Source organism: Rattus norvegicus, chromosome 8, assembly GCF_036323735.1.
Source record: "Rattus norvegicus strain BN/NHsdMcwi chromosome 8, GRCr8, whole genome shotgun sequence".
NCBI classification, from domain to species: domain Eukaryota; kingdom Metazoa; phylum Chordata; class Mammalia; order Rodentia; family Muridae; genus Rattus; species Rattus norvegicus.
The window spans coordinates 104,701,740-104,718,358 of NC_086026.1; the positions used below are offsets into that span (position 1 = coordinate 104,701,740).

At 44.1% G+C, this 16,619-nt stretch overlaps 1 long non-coding RNA gene across 8 annotated transcripts in view; it reads right to left on the minus strand.

Annotated features, from left to right (window-relative positions):
- Positions 1-16,619, minus strand: part of LOC102553663 (uncharacterized) — a 55,109-nt gene that overhangs the window by 12,178 nt on the left and 26,312 nt on the right. For 7 of the 8 annotated variants that reach the window (XR_010054453.1, XR_010054452.1, XR_005488384.2 and 4 more), the window contains one exon: positions 11,101-11,330. This is a non-coding gene — a long non-coding RNA (uncharacterized LOC102553663). Of the gene's footprint in view, positions 1-11,100; positions 11,331-13,895; positions 16,302-16,619 lie in introns of those variants that run through there. The other variant, XR_010054454.1, reaches the window with a different exon arrangement.

The following is a 16,619-nucleotide window of genomic DNA, read 5'->3' on the forward strand; positions in this document are numbered from 1 at the left end:
ATTTTAGTGGGATTGCTTCAAGTTTCTCTCCATTTAGGTTAATGTTAGCAACTGGTTTGCTGTATATGGCTTTTACTATGTTTAGGTATGGGCCTTGAATTCCTATTCTTTCCAGGACTTTTATCATGAAGGGGTGTTGAATTTTGTCAAATGCTTTCTCAGCATCTAAGGAAATGATCATGTGGTTCTGTTCTTTCAGTTTGTTTATATAATGGATCACGTTGATGGTTTTCCGTATATTAAACCATCCCTGCATGCCTGGGATGAAGCCTACTTGATCATGGTGGATGATTGTTTTGATGTGCTCTTAAATTCGGTTTGCCAGAATTTTATTGAGTATTTTTGCATCGATATTCATAAGGGAAATTGGTCTGAAGTTCTCTTTCTTTGTTGTGTCTTTGTGTGGTTTAGGTATAAGAGTAATTGTGGCTTCGTAGAAGGAATTCGGTAGTGCTCCATCTGTTTCAATTTTGTGGAATAGTTTGGATAATATTGGTATGAGGTCTTCTATGAAGGTTTGATAGAATTCTGCACTAAACCCGTCTGGACCTGGGCTCTTTTTGGTTGGGAGACCTTTAATGACTGCTTCTATTTCCTTAGGAGTTATGGGGTTGTTTAACTGGTTTATCTGTTCCTGATTTAACTTCAGTACCTGGTATCTGTCTAGGAAATTGTCTATTTCCTGAAGATTTTCAAGTTTTGTTGAATATAGGTTTTTATACTAAGATCTGATGATTTTTTGAATTTCCTCTGAATCTGTAGTTATGTCTCCCTTTTCATTTCTGATTTTGTTAATTTGGACGCACTCTCTGTGTCCTCTCGTTAGTCTGGCTAAGGGTTTATCTATCTTGTTGATTTTCTCAAAGAACCAACTTTTGGTTCTGTTGATTCTTTCTATGGTCCTTTTTGTTTCTACTTGGTTGATTTCAGCTCTGAGTTTGATTATTTCCTGCCTTCTACTCCTCCTGGGTGTATTTGCTTCTTTTTGTTCTAGAGCTTTTAGGTGTGCTGTCAAGCTGCTGACATATGCTCTTTCCTGTTTCTTTCTGCAGGCACTCTGCGCTATGAGTTTTCCTCTTAGCACAGCTTTCATTGTGTCCCATAAGTTTGAGTATGTTGTATCTTCATTTTCATTAAATTCTAAAACGTTTTTAATTTATTTCTTTATTTCTTCCTTGACCAGGTTATCATTGAGTAGAGCATTGTTCAATTTCCACGTATATGTGGACATTCTTCCCTTATTGTTATTGAAGACCAGTTTTAGGCCGTGGTGGTCTGATAGCATGCATGGGATTATTTCTAACTTTCTGTACCTGTTGAGGCCCGTTTTTTGACCAATTATATGGTCAATTTTGGAGAAAGTACCATGAGGAGCTGAGAAGAAGGTATATCCTTTTGCTTTAGGATAGAATGTTCTATAAATATCCGTTAAGTCCATTTGGCTCATGACTTCTCTTAGTCTGTCGACATCACTGTTTAATTTCTGTTTCCATGATCTGTCCATTGATGAGAGTGGTGTGTTGAAATCTCCCACTATTATTGTGTGAAGTGCAATGTGTGCTTTGAGCTTTAGTAAGGTTTCTTTTACGTATGTAGGTGTCCTTGTATTTGGGGCATAGATATTTAGGATTGAGAGTTCATCTTGGTGGATTTTTCCTTTGATGAATATGAAGTGTCCTTCCTTATCTTTTTTGATGACTTTTAGTTGGAAATTGATTTTATTTGATATTAGAATGGCTACTCCAGCTTGCTTCTTCTGACCATTTGCTTGGAAAGTTGTTTTCCAGCCTTTCACTCTGAGGTAGTGTCTGTCTTTGTCTCTGAGGTGTGTTTCCTGTAGGCAGCAGAATGCAGGGTCCTCGTTGTGTATCCAGTTTGTTAATCTATGTCTTTTTATTGGGGAGTTGAGGCCATTGATATTGAGAGATATTAAGAAATAGTGATTATTGCTTCCCGTTATATTCATATTTGGATGTGAGGTTATGTTTGTGTGCTTTCATTCTCTTTGTTTTGTTGCCAAGACGATTAGTTTCTTGCTTCTTCTAGGGTATAGCTTGCCTCCTTATGTTGGGCTCTACCCTTTATTATCCTTTGTAGTGCTGGATTTGTGGAAAGATATTGTGTAAATTTGGTTTTGTCATGGAATATCTTGGTTTCTCCATCAATGTTAATTGAGAGTTTTGCTGGATACAGTAACCTGGGCTGGCATTTGTGTTCTCTTAGGGTCTGTATAACATCAGTCCAGGATCTTCTGGCCTTCATTGTTTCTGGCGAGAAGTCTGGTGTGATTCTGATAGGTCTCCCTTTATATGTTATTTGACCTTTTTCCCTTACTGCTTTTAATATTCTTTCTTTATTTTGTGCGTTTGTTGTTTTGACAATTATGTGACGGGAGGTGTTTCTTTTCTGGTCCAATCTATTTGGAGTTCTGTAGGCTTCTTGTATGCCTATGGGTATCTCTTTTTTTAGGTTAGGGAAGTTTTCTTCTATGATTTTGTTGAAGATATTTACTGGTCCTTTGAGCTGGGAGTCTTCACTCTCTTCTATACCTATTATCCTTAGGTTTGATCTTCTCATTGAGTCCTGGATTTCCTGTATGTTTTGGACCAGTAGCTTTTTCCGCTTTACATTATCTTTGACAGTTGAGTCAATGATTTCTATGGAATCTTCTGCTCCTGAGATTCTCTCTTCCATCTCTTGTATTCTGTTGGTGAAGCTTGTATCTACAGCTCCTTGTCTCTTCTTTTGGTTTTCTATATCCAGGGTTGTTTCCATGTGTTCTTTCTTGATTGCTTCTATTTCCATTTTTAATTCCTTCAACTGTTTGATTGTGTTTTTCTGGAATTCTTTCAGGGATTTTTGTGTCTCCTCTCTATGGGCTTCTACTTGTTTATTTATGTTTTCCTGGAATTCTTTCAGGGATTTTTGTGTCTCCTCTCTATGGGCTTCTACTTGTTTATTTATGTTTTCCTGGAATTCTTTCAGGGATTTTTGCGATTCTTTCAGGCATTTTTGCGATTCCTCTCTGTAGGCTTCTACTTGTTCTCTAAGGGAGTTCTTCACGTCTTTCTTGAAGTCCTCCAGCATCATGATCAAAAATGATTTTGGAACTAGATCTTGCTTTTCTGGTGTGTTTGGATATTCCATGTTTGTTTTGATGGGAGAATTGGGCTCCGATGGTGCCATGTAGTCTTGGTTTCTGTTGCTTGGGTTCCTGCGCTTGCCTCTCGCCATCAGATTATCTCTAGTGTTACTTTGTTCTGCTATTTCTGACAGTGGCTAGACTGTCCTATAAGCCTGTGTGTCAGGAGTGCTGTAGACCTGTTTTCCTCTCTTTCAGTCAGTTATGGGGACAGAGTGTTCTGCTTTCCGGCGTGTGGTTTTTCCTCTCTACAGGTCTTCAGCTGTTCCTGTGGGCCTGTGTCTTGAGTTCACCAGGCAGCTTTCTTGCAGCAGAAAAGTTGGTCTTACCTGTGGTCCCGGGGCTCAAGTTCGCTCGTGGGGTGCTGCCCACGGGCTCTCTGCAGCGGCAGCAACCAGGAAGACCTGTGCCACCGTTTCCGGGAGCTTCAGTGCACCAGGGTTCCAGATGGTCTTTGGCTTTTTCCTCTGGCGTCCGAGATGTGTGTGCAGAGAGCAGTCTCTTCTGGTTTCCCAGGCTTGTCTGCCTCTCTGAAGGTTCAGCTCTCCCTCCCACGGGATTTGGGTGCAGAGAACTGTTTATCCGGTCTGTTTCCTTCTGGTTCTGGTGGTGTCTCAGGCACAGGGGTCCTGCCGCTCCTGGGCCCTCCCCCACGGGAGCCCAGAGGCCTTATACAGTTTCCTCTTGGGCCAGGGATGTGGGCAGGGGTGAGCAGTGTTGGTGGTCTCTTCCGCTCTGCAGCCTCAGGAGTGCCCACCTGACCAGGCGGTTGGGTCTCTCTCTCACAGGGTCTGGGGGCAGAGAGCTGCTGCGGGCCGGGATCCGCGGGTGTGGGCCCTGTTTCCAATTCTTATTTACCTAGTTCCCACTTGTTTTAAGAATCTTGGATCGCAATGGGTCTACCTGGATAGTCTAGGGTATTCCCTCTTTCCCATCCCTATTCAGGCCTATGGAACACGCTGAGCATTGAAGAGGACCCTGGCAAGTTCCAGGGACTAGGACGTGAACATCTCTGAGAGGTATTATTCTGCTTACCTCAAGTGTCCGCACTGTGGGATCGAAACGAGAATGACGGAGTGACTGGACACTCAGAAGACTGATTCCAATTGGCTTCACTACAGAGCAGGGACTCCAACATGGGCAGCACCTCTAATGCAGGAAGCAGACTTGTCTGAAATGAGCTAGCCTGATTCAGTATGAGGCACAGGTTGCCACCAGACATAGCATGGACCAACAACTAGCCCAGGCAATGGCCAGAACTACTGCAAAATAAGAAAATACTGATAGACTACAATGAGTACCCTGATTCTGGCCAGGTCTACATTTTATGAACTAGTAATTGAAGATATGCTTAGCAGTTTTATATCTTTATTTTGTAATATATTGAATGGGTGGGTGTTATAGTTTACTCTGTATACCTAATTATCCCCCCTCTTTTTTTTTTTTGGTTGTCTTTATAAAGCCTAGAACAGATAATTACTTTAAATCTTATTAAGCAAGTAACCCGAACAGTGGTCTAAGGTGGTCACTATGCCAAGGTCTGACGTGGGAAGTTCGGAGTGTGATAGTTCTTCTCTGGACGCTCCCCTTCTCGTGCCAGGCATGCAGACACAGGCCTCCAGTAGTCCAGTTATTTCCCCCCAGCCCCTGTAAAAAGCCTAGAAATTAGGATCTGTTAATGTCAAGCTTGACATCCAAACTAAGTCTTATAATGTCAAGCTTGACATCCAAACAAGGTCTCTCTAGGTCTTCCTGAGTAGCTGGCAATAGAAATGTTAGCCACCACTGTTAAATGTCCAGTTACAAATATGTACAATGCAGTATAAACACATACTCCTCAGAACTTAAGTGATCATCCTGTCTGTGTTTTATTCAGCAAGTCACTATCTGTTTGGCTGAGGCCCACTCTGGTGAAGTCACCATCCTAGCAGTCATTTATCTGGGTGGTCATGATAAATTTACATAACTTTTCTGGGCCTTTATTTCATTATCTATAAAATATTGATTATGATCTACTTACAAGTTATGAGCATAATGGCTAGAGTGGAATTACAGAAGTGTTGGAGCACAGTATTTGATTGATTGCTACTGATAGTCCTTTCTGGCCTAAAAGACACATATAATAATATACTAAATGTTTTTGTAAGACAGGTAGCACCCATTGAGCTTAGGAAACAATACCAAACATATAGAAGATACTCATTCCCAACCATCTCCTTCTCTAACCCCCCAAATCACTCTGGAGAGTTATGTGTAGATGCAAGCTATTGTCTCTAGAAAACCACTGTTCACAAATGAGCCTCAACCCTCCTGGCCCTCACCCACCAGCATCTTGGCACAGCATCACCCTTCATATGGACTTGCCACACACTGCTGCCAGAGACCCCTTCCCTAAGGAGATGGGACAGCTTGTCTGCCGTGGATTGGCATACTGCAGTATGCACGAAGGCACCTATTAGAGACCTTTCCTGAAAAGACGTCGGTGCCAAAGATACAGCTTTTCCCAGCTTAAGGGGCAAGCAGAATGTAGGCTTGTTGATTAGCATCACAGGAAAGTCCAGTCCTCATGTCTGATAGATAGATGCATCTCTTTGCTTTGCTTTCTTCTGTTCTGTTGCCCTTTCTCAAGAAGTGACACCTTGAAGGCAGCTTCCGGTCTTAGCAAGCTCAGCAGAAGAGAGCTTCTTCCTCTATAATTCAACCAAACCCCTGTACTAGATTTCATGGTACCACACTGGGCACAGTGACCAACTCTATACAATTCAGTGAGACTAAGGAATATGTGAAATACACTATAATCACATGCTAGGCTAGGCTAGGCTAGGCTATCCTATGCCATGTTATGCTATGCTGTGCTAACTGGCCATGTTCAGGGAAGCATACCTAACCCTTGGAGCTAAATATACATATAGCATTGGGAGGCCAGTGAGTGGCAGCGTCCACCTTAATTCAGGTTCTGGAAGCTGGTGGCAGGTAATTCTCCAAAAGGAAGCCACTGCACTCATTAGAACAAACTAGAGAAGAAATCTCAGGAGGTCCCGTAAGCTAAGCTAACAAGTCCTGGAAGTATGGGAGGAGCCATAGAAGGTCTAGGCAGCAATGCAGTTTGCAGAAGTTGTCTGGTCTGCTTGTCTTTAGGTAGAGGACCACATCTTACCTGCCTGCAGAACAGCGCCTAGCGTGTCCATGGTTCATTTTCTTTATGACTCTGCACAGGACATTACATTATCTCAAGTAGATTATCTGAGGCTATAGCCACTTGACCCCACTGCCAGACAAGTGAGGTGAAGAGACGGATATAAGCTGAGACAGAAGGGTAGAAGGAAGTCAGGGCAGCAGACAACCCTTTTGACTGAGACATTTATTTCTCAGACAGTGTTCAGCAATTGGATAAAAATAACAGAAAAAAATTGTAAACCCCAAAGTTCATTACCAAGCCACTGTGTGAGGCTTTGACAAAAGTAGAGGCTGACAAAGTAAAAATGACCAGTAGTTCCTGGTGCAAGATGCCACTCCTCCTTGTAAGTTCATGGCCCCTCGTGTTCTGTCACCCCAACATGACTACTGGGCTCTTTTACTATGCATTAACTTTATCAAAGGCTTCTGGAGAGACTATACAAATTACAGCTACTGGTCTCTTTTATCGGAAGCCTCATTTTAAAGACTTCTTTCAGGTTCAAGAGGGTTAATCTCCCCCACATCAGAGGCTTGCTCCCCTCAAATTATGCCCGTCCCATTGCTTCATTGACGCCTGTGTGATTCCTTTTACTTCTTGCAATTCCTTTTGCCGTGTGCATCCCAGCCCCTACACTGAGGAGTTGTGTCTTCTGTCTCTAATTCCCAAGGCTAAGCCATCTTTTCTTCAGCATCTGCAGAGTGTAATAAATGTGGCTTACATGACAAGACAGTTCTGACAGGTTTGGCCATGTCTGCAAAACCAGCTTTTCAGGGTCAAGTGGTTTCGTACCAAACTGACAAAAAAAAAGGCAGGAAAATCAGTTTTTTATTCTAATCACCCATTAAAAGTCATCCAAGGAGAATTTTACAACAACTGTGCCTCAGCCTTACCCTCAACTAATTAAACACAAACCTCCAGGGTTGAGGCCTAAGTCCAAGAATTTTCTTTTGAGCATGCAGCCAAGATGTGCACAGCTACACAGAAGATGCTGGGACTCTCAGGGCATTGGCTTGAATTTCTAATTCATCTTCCGGCTGCTGACACCTGGAGAAGACGTCTGCAAAGGTCTGAGGGAGTGGATATCCCACTCACTGGGACTTTTGTACCTGAGGATGGTGAGCCTGTAAATGAAAGGCTCCCAAGGGTGGCTCCAAAAATGCCTGAGTCTCTGATGTTTGTGAGGATAAAAAAAAAAAAAGGAGTCACAAAGGGGGACAATGACAACAAAACATGATGGATACAAAGAAGAGAAATAAATAAAAGATCAGACCATGCTAAGTAGCCAAACCTTGAAGAGGGTTTTTGCTGGCCAAACTTCTGCTTCTTACCTGCATGCCCTTGGGCAAATATATTACCCTCCATTGCCAAGTTCTCTCGATTGAAGAGTGACACATGCTTCTTGTCGCTCAGAAGATCTTTTACAGAAACAATAGGCGTGGGGAAACACATAAAGCTAATTGTTGATCTAGAATGGCCAAATGTCAACGCAGCCAACAGAGGAGGTACAGCCTCTGCTGCAGGCTGCCTTTACTCTGCTCTCTGTCATTTTAATTCTGTCATTTAAGGGAACAAAAGACAAAATCCTGAAAATGTACCCCAGCTGGGGAAAGGATGTGTTACAACTCCCTTTGTGCGGCTAAAGATAAATGCTCAGGAAAGTAAGTCGATCAGAGCTGTTCAGAACTGAAATGTGTTCAGCATAAATTAGAGGCCCAAGAGTCTTCACAGTCTGTTAAAAAACAAAGATGGGGGAGGGAGGCAAAAGCCCCACATGCTTTCAAACATTACTCTAGATCTACTGATATGTGCCTGCGTTTGTTTGTTTGTTTGTTTGTTTGTTTGTTTGTTTGTATATCAAAATTTCTCCTTTGGTATGCAGAACAAGAAGCTAACAAGAGAAAGTGGGGTGCAAGGGGAGGTATTAAGCATTGCAGAGACCCCGGGCCCTGCAAACTGGCCCACAACAACTGATGAGTTCCCTGGAGGGACAGGTCAGAGCCAGCATTCGGTGCAGCTTGGTGATTATTTTCCTGCATTCCTGATTAGTCCAGTCGTGGAAGAGGAGGAGACTTAAGCCTCTGGGTGACTTTCCCTTTCAGAAAGGCAGAACCTAGGAGGCAGTCAACTTAGCTTTTGGGAGCCTGGGGAGCTGGCCAGAAAGATGGTATTTTGGTTCTAGAAGGCACGGTGAGCATAGCAGGCTCCCCTGTCGGGGGGATAGCAAAGACAGAGACCAGGAAGTTATGGCCTAAAGATAACGATGTGCTTCCATGAAAACCTCCCTCCTGGGTTTGCTCTATGGCTGCCATCTTTTCTCCATTCTTTCCTTCCCCTATCCACCATTTCTGTATCGGTTACATGCCGGTCTTGCTAAGCGTGACCCAGCAGCCTGGCCCATATCTAAAGGTGGAGTTGAGAAGACTTTCTTAAAGTGTCCGCTGAGCTGAATATTGAAGAAATGAGTAAGCAGGGGTTGGGGGCAGGGATAGAGCAAGTGCACTGCAGAGGGAGAGTGTGCAAACTAGATCTAACCAGGATGGTCATTCCCCTGTGGCTGGAGTGTGACTGCAGACAGAGAAACCAGGCAGAGAGAGGGCTGGGCAAATCAGGAAGGATGCTTCAGCCTGTTACAGAGCTCAGGTTTTTATGCAAGGGTAACAGGGAGCCATTGGAAAGCCACCTCCATTAGTTTTCTATTGCCATGACAAAACATCCTGACCAAGTCAGCTTATGGAAGAAAGATTTGCTTGGGGACTCGCAGTGGTGAGGGTGAGTCCTGACCATCATGGTGGAGAGCATGGCAGGAAGCAGACAGGCATGGAGCTGGGTCAGTAGCTGGGAGTTTACATCTGATCCTCAGCAGAGAAAGAACGTTAGAAATCCCATGACTCTTTTGAAATCTCAAAGACTAATCCAGTGGCAATCCTTCTCCAATAAAACAAAACCCAATCCTTCCCAAACAGCTACACCAACTTGGGACCAAGCCATTCCCATTCAATCCACCGCAGCAACTTTAAGCAAAATGAGTATCTAAGAGCGGCCGAGTAAAGGAGAGAGTGGAGGACAGAAAATGGAAACAAGGGAGCTAATTAGGAATGTCATATAGAAAGCATGGGACCTTAAGACAGAATAAGAGAGCAGAGTAGAGGGGCCAGGGGACACTTGGTGAAATACTGAATATAGGAGAGTCAGAATAAAAGGGGCCCGAGCTGAGCCGTTTCTCCACTGAAAGAAGGCAGATAGTGCTGAAAGACAGAGATGTCCTGAGGAAAAGTGTGACTGGGCGGACGACAGCAACTTCAGATTTTGTGTTAGCCGCAGGCTGGTTTCCATCAACAGGTGAATTTGAGGGCCTTGAAGAGAGGCTTAAGAAAGGCAAACAGAATCCCTGAGAGCCAGATAGGCAAGAACATTTGTGAAATAAGACCTGGCCAAGGCCAGTAATCTGGCTGTAGGACCAGAGGGCTTCTAGAGATGGAAGCTGAAGCTGGATAAGAAAGGAAAAGATATCCCATCAGACAGCCAGACGTGCCGCCATGGTAACCATCACTGGACACACAGCAGGTGGCATGCAGGCTGGGCTCTGAGTGAGTGATGTCTCCCACAACTGGCCCCATTTCTCCAATAAATAGACTCACAGGGCTTGAAGATCTGCCCCAAGGCAAAGCTTTGACAAGAAGAAGGTAAGTTTTTCGCATCCTTTCATCTGACTACAGGGCACACACCCTTAACTCGTGTGCTCTAATATCAAGGTCTGAGAACGAAGACCCCTTCTTGTTTTCTGCTCTATGCCCAGAAAGGAGATGAGTTTTCAAACACAAACACAGTAAAAGAAGAATCTTAATGATTTGGAGGCTTAGAAGAAAAGATCATTAAAATCACACCAGAAAAGACACCATCCAGTCACAGCCTGCCTGTGCTGGGGGCAGCAAGGACATCACGGAGACCTGAAGCCAGGCAGTCCCATCCTTCCTTCTACATCTGACAAATTCATGCCACGTGAAAAAGAATTGAGCTGGATGGGTGGTCCAGGAACTGGGGAGCCTCAACTTGAAGGTAAGATAGAACATTACCAAACCAGCTTGTTTTCCTCATTGAATCATTAAAAATGTCACACAAACACACACACACACACACACACACACACACACACACACACAAAACATTTTTAAAAAGACACAAAGGATTTCAGATCCTCGTGTACCCAGTGGAAATCTATGCAGGTCTGGCTTTGTTTCCCACAGTTTTCAATGTTTAGATACGGGCTTAGTGAGAAGGGTCATTCTGAGGGGACCAGCACACAGGAAGAGCTGTGTTTTCCTCTTGGATTCCACACAGCTCACTGGATCCTGTCAACTCTGGAATGGCTGCATCTCCCCTACTCCATTCCTCCCTCCCACTCACTCTCCTTCCCCCTAACCCCACGCCTCACACACACACACACACACACACACACACACACACACACACACCCCTAGCAGAGCGTTATTGCCTTATTGAAGAGTGCAGCGAAGCATAAAACAAATGCAGAAAGCGACAGACAGCACAAGCATTTGCCCAATTAGCAATAAGAAAATTACAAGCACCGGTGGTGACCACTCATGTTGAACAATGTGCTCAGCAAAGAGCCTTGTTACCTGTCCCTCTGATCTGGGTCTCGCTCATGCCATCACTGACCAACCTGCCTTCCCCAGCATTTTAACGCCATGACCCTACTCTCACGGTGTTAATTCAGGGCATGGAGCCACTGGTAGTTTTGATCCAGACACAAGCTACTGACCTTTTCAGAAGTAGCCCGTGCTCCATTTTAATATTTTTAAAATCCAGATATGACTTCGGATCAAGGCAACAGTAGTGACATTCCCATGGCCTCTGAACAGCAAACTTGCTGGTGGCTGCTCAGACTGTCATCATTTCAACTGAATTAAATGCATGTTTTCAAGACGGGTGCTGAGGTTCAATGACGCCAAGCTGTTCTTCTGCATATTGGCATTCAATGAGCCATTTTGTCTGAAAAAAAAAAAAACAAACTAGAGGACTAGGTATAAATCTGAGCGTCTCGACATGCTAAGGCGGCCGTTATCTCTAGAGTAAAAGAGGCTAAGAAGAAAGGAAAGGCCAGGAACATAGTGAAAGGGTCCCGCCCAGAGCATATTAGGACCTTACATTTTGAACTTTACAAATATTCAGTGCAATGAAGTACAATGGAAGGACATGCCGTTAAAAGTCTTTAAGAAGCGGAGTCTCGAAAATCGAATAAAAAGTATTTAAATGACTACTTGTGGCCTGAAGAACGGTGTCCTAAGAGGATGTTGTCGTAACTCCATGGTTATTCATGCAAGATCAGGCTAGAGTGGTGCAAATAGAAACAGAGACAAGTGGCCACATCAGAGACACGTTTTATTACTCTGGAATGCGTAGGATATGTGGGCAGAAGAAGTATGGTGAATGTGTGGAAACGAGAAACGAGGTGTGACTCCCTAAGTTTGGGTGGAAACACAGGACTCAAGAGAACACTTGGACAGATGAGAGTCTGGGGTTCAGAGGAATGAACTGGGAAGGACCTGTGTTTTAGGAGGCCACACTTAGGGGGGGGTTATGTAGCAGCATTGATTTTAAAATCATAGGATTTCATATCAGATAATATTATGTATAAATCTGGGTGTGGTGCTCCACACCTGTTATCCTAGCACTCAGGAGCCTGAGACAGGAAGACCATGAGTTCCTGGCAAGTCTATAGGAATGAGATCATAAAATGATATGACACCAGGCTCTATGGAACAGGGAAATTCTGTAGGAGTCTCAGGCAAAAGATGTCAGCCAAAGACAGTAATAAACAAACAACAAACAAAAGCAGTAAAGGGAAGTGATGTTTCAAAGCATGAGCCACCAATGATAGCAAAATCATCTAAGACTTCAAGACATTGCTGACAGGATGAAGCTTGCCCTGTCATTAGTCACCATGGCAAGAGCCTCTTCAGTAACCTGGTACGAATAGGGACTAGATTGGGGAGGCTGACTGATCAGGGATTAAGCCACAAAGCAATGAAGACAAAATATGGAGACAACGTTTGCTTGCCATCAGCTAGGAAGACACTAGAAAATGCAAGAAGAAAAGAACAATAACAATTGAAATAAATAACCAACTTATTTGAGCATCTACTAGGAACCATTAATAATCTCTTACCTCTGTAAAAAAAAAAACACACACACAGTAGACATTATTTACTATATCACTAAATTTGCAGAAATTCAATGAAGATTACGTAGTGTATAAGTTTAGTATATTAAGTTGTCTATGCTGTATAACAGAATTTTCAGCTTAATAAATATACATTTATTCTTGCAGATTCTGTGGGTCAAGAAGCCAGGAATGGCTGAGCGAGGTCCTCAGAAAAGCTGTAATCACAGTGTCAGAGATGGGTTCTTGTCGGCAACGCAATTATGAGATTGCAACTTCTAAACTTCTTCAGACTGACGGTAAACTCTATCCCCTGTGGCTGTGAAATCAGCCAGACAGCTAAGGACGGAGTCCTGTGTAATGTAAGTAAGACACTGCAGAAGTGACCTCACTGTTAACACATAATGTAATGTAATCACAAGAGTGACATATTCTGTGGCTTAGAAATCAGGCACAGGACTCAACTGCTCTCAAGGGAAGAAGGCTGTACAGCTGCATGCAAAGACTCTGACACATTTAATGTAATGAAAGAACAATTCTTTCTTAATTCCAATACCAAGTCTTTATTTGACCATGCAGGTTCACAAATCTGAACAAATTTTCTACAAATGTGGGAGCCTTCTGAAAAAGAAGCCATAACCCACCATAAGCCATAAGGTTACTAAGTACTCTGTCACTCAAGATGCCCATGGTTGTCAGACCACCACTGAAGACACACCTGAGATGTATGGTTAAGAGGTTGGACCAGGCAAAACGACGAGGACGAAGTTACTTGGTTTGATGACATTGTTCCTCAACTTTACAGTTCTAATTTTTAAAGGCATCTCACAGGATCAAAAAATTTTACAATCAAGAGGAATCTCCAAGATGAAGTTCAGAGTTCAGTCCTTACACTTCGATAAGGAGGTCAGGTTGTTTCCTACCCAATACGAGTCGGGGGGGGGGGGGAAGTAACAAAATATACAATAAACACGCCCTATTTTAATTATTTATCACTTTGCTGTGGTAAAATCCCTAAAGCACCTTGACGAAGCAGAGGCTTATTTTGGCTCACAGGGGGCTACAGTACATGGCAGGGAAGCCATCATGTCAGGAGTTTGACAGAGACGCTTGCACTAGTGTTCAGTTCTTTTTCTCCTTTTTAATTCAGTCCAGGACTCAGGTTCATGGAACGGTGTCACCCACAGCTAAAATGGGCCTTCTCACTTCAGTAAGCCCCGAATAATCTCCCATGGGCAGACCCAGAAGCTAACCTAAGCTAGAACAATCCCTCCCAGGCATGCCAAGAGGCTAACCTAATCTAGATAATCCCTCGCAGCCATGCCCAAAGGCTTATCTCCTAAGTGATTCTAGAGCCTGACGTGTTGCCAGCAAGTGTTAACCATTGTGCGCCCTGTCATGAAATTCTGTTTAAAACACCCCCAGCTATGTAGCAGCTCTAGGACGGGGTGCCTGTTTTGAGAGCAGATGAAGAGCTACGAACTGGACCAGTGGACATTCTGGGCGTCAATGCTCAGTCCACGGTTCCTTTATCCTTTAGCTCCCCATACATTCAGCCAGGAGCTGCTAAAGTGAAGTTACTCCTTGGCCAAGTCTGAATGGAACATGAATCCCTGAACTTCTGACAAGCCCCAGGTTGTAGATGATCCTCAGCCCTCATCTGATAGCAAGAATCTGATGGGACAATTAGGTAAATGTGTCTTCAAATGGCAGCCCTGTCTTCTGTCTTCCTCCACCTTATTGTGCCACATGCTCTCTAAAACTAGAGCAGCAGGAGGCCAGTGGCAGTTTGAGAAGAGAGAGCCTGTGACTTCTGGATGCTGACCCTCTCCTATCACAAGCACAGCCTGAGAAGGGAAGCCACCTTAGAGTTGACCCAAAGAGTTGATCTGCTGTTTATTACCCTCAACTCACATTCGCTGACCTCCTTTTGCAGGGAATGCAAAATGACTTTGCCTCCCCCTGCAAGACTCGAATAATAGAGATTGGTACACTATTAACCAGGAACTTGGCCTTGATTTACATAATATAATAGGACAGGTTTTAATGCTGAGTATGAAAACAAAGTGGACATGGGCAGGAAAGAAGCTACCAGAAGGAGAAATAGGGATGAAGAGAGTAGAGGCAAGAATTAGGAGGTGTCCTAAGATGTCATTGCTCCTTCAAGGTGGCAAACAGACCTACCCTGGGTAAGAGTTAAGTCATAGGCATGTTAAATCCATACTCCTTCAAAGGCATTTCATCCATAAAACCTTCCATCCTCGGTCTCCATCTATATGAGTCCTTTGGTGACTTCAAAAATGTCGGAGGCCAGGATATAAAGCCACCGACTTCCAAATATAAAAAAAGAAACTGGGGGTTGGGGATTTAGCTCAGTGGTAGAGCACTTGCCTAGGAAGCGCAAGGCCCTGGGTTCGGTCCCCAGCTCTGAAAAAAAAAGAACCAAAAAAAGAAACTGGAAAAATACAAATTAATAGATACTTATTGCTAAAATGTAACAGCATTTTAACCTTGCTAACTGCTCAACTTCGTTTTCCTGAGGATTTTATTACATCTGAACTCTATTTGCGGCTTCTGCTCACCTTGCAAAATCTTCTGAGCAAACAGGATGATTGCCAAGAAATCATAGAAAATTGCCAATTAAGTAAGTTTCCAGTGGCCGGTTATTTCTAACCGATCCAACAAAACTCTGTTTCCTACTTTACAGGAAAACATGGTTTTTAACTCAGGCTTTATGTGCATATTAACATGAATAGCATGATGTGAGATCCGAGAGCTGGTCGTGAACTTGCGATGTGGCGGGCCTTTGTGGAAAACTACCAACCCAAAAGAGGAGATGACTCAAATGACAGTGACTCGCAGGTGCCCAGGGCACAGGTTTATTCAGAGCGGCCTGACGATAACACCTAAGTGGGTCATTCATTCTAGCACTGAGAGGAGCGGTGTGCCGGGTGTCACTCTTGGCAAAGCAGCAGAGAACAAGATCATAATCATGCCTTGAATTACAATTTGCTAAGTTCCTCATACTCCCCACCCCAGGGAAACCTGACTAAATGTAGGTGGAACCTCAAAGGCTTAGGGAAAATCATTCTTACTACCTCCCACAGACTAAGGAGAATCTCACGTTGACTAAGTGCCTGACCTGCTCATGATCTCACGGAGGCAGCTCTACTGGGTCTTGTCACTGTCATCGTAGCCATAACATAACTCTCAGGGGGCTGGCCAGGTCCCCAAGGTCATCCAGACAGACAGCCAATGGCCAGTTAGAGCCAAACCCTAGCCTGAGTAACCACACATTGCAGTCCTCTGTCCAAGACGTCTGTGTCTTGGTTACATTTTACTAATGTGAAAAGACACCGTGACCAAGACAACTTATAAAAGAAGACATTTAATTTGGGGGGTGAGGGGGTCACAGTTCCAGAAGCCCAGGGCCAACAGGGCAGGGAGCATAGATTGGCATGGTGCTGGAACAGCGACTGTAGCTTACATCTTATCCACAAGTTGGAGGGAGGCACAGAGAAAGACTGAGCTTGGTGTGTGTTTTTGAAACCTCAGAGCATGCCCTCTGTGACACACCTCCTCCAACAAGGCCGCACCTCTTAATCTTTCCCCAAACAGTTCCATGAAGCATTCAAATATATGAACCTATGGGTCAGTCAAGACGCCACATTCTAATACCCTTTCTGAGGGCAGCCTGCTTCCTTCTTATGATGCCTGGGAAGTTGAACTTCTGGTTCTGTGAACTGGCATGGTCGATGACTCTGCTGGACCTCTTTGTCACCATCCAGGGTGGTAGTTCCCTGGCTCCAGGACAAAAACCAGATTGTGATCTTGAAAGTTCTAGATGCAGTCTCTCCCTGTCCTTACTTACCACTTCCTTAAATAGCTCTCTGTCTGTGTCATCTGGCATCTTGAAAACCACCCACCACTGCCCTTTCCAGCATCCGCTAGTCATTCAGATGGCCAGCACCACTATTGCAGTGAGGCATTGCCCTGGACTCTGAGCTCAGACACCCCCACCCCTGCCAGACTGCTTTTCTCTCCCAGGACCTGCATTCAGAGCTGTTTTTCCTCCCATATACAGACACAGACCCAAGGGTCAGTGGACTGGCTTCTCC